The 2,990-nt window shown below is 40.2% G+C and overlaps 1 pseudogene; it reads right to left on the bottom strand.

The window, feature by feature from the left end:
• Positions 1 to 1,457: 1,457 nt before the first annotated feature.
• LOC104860835 lies at positions 1,458 to 2,106 on the bottom strand (annotated as a pseudogene).
• Positions 2,107 to 2,990: the final 884 nt, after the last annotated feature.

Consider the following 2,990-nt stretch of genomic DNA (forward strand, 5'->3'; position numbering starts at 1 on the left):
GCACAGTGCCACTGAGCTAAATCCCTGGCCTCGAAGATAAAATTTAAAGCTGTCAAGTTTGAATGTACATACTTGTCAGTGCACTGACTATTACATCCAAAGGGGACAAAAGTTTCTTCCCTGCCTCCAAATAAGACCTATGTAATGGCCAACAGTGATTAAAAAGAAATTAGATACCTGGTTTGTTTCATTTTTGTTGAAGAGCTCACATGAAGGGAACACTATCCATTAAAATGCATTTGTTAGTTCTCAGATTCCTAAACAAAGGGGGGTTACATTCAACTTCTTTACCTCATATAGAAAAAATAATAGGACTGGCTCTGACTTAGATGCTGCTGAGATTCCTCTTCTTCCCGGACCTGTGGGACTGCTTTCTTGTGGTTAACTTATTAACTCATGTAATGTACACTTTACATAGCAGAAGAAAGTTTAACTGAATATTCTAGCTAAGGATGAATATCTTTATAATGTTATGCCCAAGTCTCGAAGTCCCCAAAGACCACCAAGGAGTCAGGTCTGATGCAATTGCAAGAGGAGTTTATTGCAAGCTCGAGCCTGGACTCTCGGGTGTCACCGTCACAGCGGCTTCAGACCGAGAGCCCAGATCCATTTTTGAAGTGGTTTTATATAGGATTAAGGAAACTTTTTGCTTATATAGTTTCTATTTTTAGCTCTCACTTATCATTGGATAATTGAGGGGTACTGGGAGGGCTTTTACATATCATTGGATATTCAAGGGGCATGGGGAGGGCACTTATTGGAAAATTGCCTAATGCCTACATTCGCAGAATCAATTCCTCTTTTTATTAGATCATTGAATTTTGCAAGCTAAGATATCAATAGGTGGCTATCTAGGTCAGCTATAATTAATTCCTATATTAATTAAATCAAACAAAAAAGAATTCATCTTGGGATCTTAAAAGAGGAACAGAACAGGATGGAGATGCCCTAGGATAACTTGCCCTTAAAAGACGAACAGAAACACAGAGAGACTGTCACATAGAATGGAACTTTGCAGAAAGGAACTTTTGCATTTACTCTATATTGGGTAAGGCGCATGGAGCCCACCTTGACCTGAAAACTTGGTCTTCACAATAATATCTAAAAATGTTTTTCAGAAAGCCCAAAGTAATAATTTCTAATTTTTTCACTTATGACTACTGTCTCTGTTTGAAGAAACCTGATGGTCAACTGTGGGTCCAGATAGTCATTTATCTTTATCCCTAATGATGAGAAACGATTCCCTCCAACTTTCTATTGCTGAAACATTAGTCAGTGGGGCACATGCATGTTGTTAAAAAATAAAGTTCAAAACACTTAAAATGATTCTGTATTAGAAACTTGGCTTGATCATAAATCTCTTATCTGGGGAGTCATACTGGGCTGGTTAAACTCTCCAGTTCCACTCTTATTATCACTGAGGAAGCAGAATATCCCGGCTGGTTCAAACTAGAGGTTTAGTTACTGCAACACTGACTCCTGATTGGTTGTGTAGTTTCAGTGGGATCTACTCGTCTTCCTGTAGCAGAATTCGCTCCTGGATTCTGTGGTTCATTGTTTGGCAACTTTTTAGCTATTGCCATGAATACTTCATTTACACACGTGGATGTTTTAGCTGATGTTTCTGTGAATTATACACTTGTCATCACCTGCGTAGGACTGTGCTGCCTAGAAATCTATAACTCTTTTATTTGCTAGATCTGCCTTGTTTCTTCATAAAGCTATTACAGCGTTAGGACTTGCTTGCCTCTGAAATTCTTTCAGCCAGTTTTTTGCTCTTGCAAAGGATTCCTCATTTGTGATATCACACACAACTGTGGCTGCTTGTGCTCCTCTGTAGTACACTGGTGCTTGGCTACCACATCGTTCCTGACCAGCTGTATCCCACATTTCGCACTTTACTGTGGAGTCATCAGGATACGCAATCTGGTTTAGAAAATCAGCCTCAGTGGTACTCTCTTGCAACTCATGAAACTGGCCTTTCGCAAAACGAAGCATTGCGCTTGGTTTGCCAACAGCAGACTCTCCCAGAAGTACTAGTTTGAACTGGCATATTTTATTTCCAGTATTTGCCCCGTTAGGTCTTGTTGCTCCATGATTAGCCATGTCCAAATTTGAAAGAAGTCTAATTGCTCCTAAATTGCTGGGAGCACTGTACTGATTTCTCACCCCGTGGACCCTTCAGCCACGCAGGCCATGGTACTAAGTGAACTTCCAGGATGCAAGGTGTCAATGTTTTCTCTTTCTGGAAGTAAAAAAATCTGAGCCCACACCGCGCTGAGCCAAAGGCTGCAGCTCCCTGGCAGCGAGGCCCATGAGATCAAGAAGCCTGCAGCTGTGGTGTTGTCTTCTCGCTGCTTCCCTCATACTCCATTACTAAAATTTCACCAAACTGAGTAAGTATAAAAACTGAAACAGACCTTGAAACAGTATTTGCTTCTAAAATCAAAGACAAATTACAGGATTACTGTGGTGACTTCTATTTGTGCGCACACACACACACACACACACACACCTTTTACTGCACACACTCCCATATCCACACTTTAACAAATCATTCCAATATTTTAAAATTTAAGAATATTTATATGGGTTAGACATATTTTGTGGGTCTATTTCTGGGCTCTTTTCTGTTATGTGCACATATTTGTCTAAACTTTCTGTAGAGTCTAACTGTTCTATTTATTACTTGATAGACTAGTGCAATACAGTACTGTCTTTCCCAAAGGCTGTGTCCAAACTGTGCATCCATGCACCACACTGCCAGAGTTTATATACTGCCAGAGACATAATGCAAGCATTAAATCAAGGTAGGAGAAAACTCGATGAGATCTCGAGTAGCTTGTCCTGTGGATGGTTGAGTTGTTACTTGCCACAGTGTATAGAAACTGTGGCTTTCCTAACTTGCTGCCTTTTGATCTTGTTGGACTGTGGACCCATAGTTATTTTCCTAAGAAGGCTAAATAAAACATGTTAGGATATCACAGGTA

The sequence above is a fragment of the Fukomys damarensis genome, unplaced genomic scaffold (genome assembly GCF_012274545.1).
Source record: "Fukomys damarensis isolate Sample0158 unplaced genomic scaffold, DMR_v1.0_HiC HiC_scaffold_9, whole genome shotgun sequence".
Classification (NCBI taxonomy): domain Eukaryota; kingdom Metazoa; phylum Chordata; class Mammalia; order Rodentia; family Bathyergidae; genus Fukomys; species Fukomys damarensis.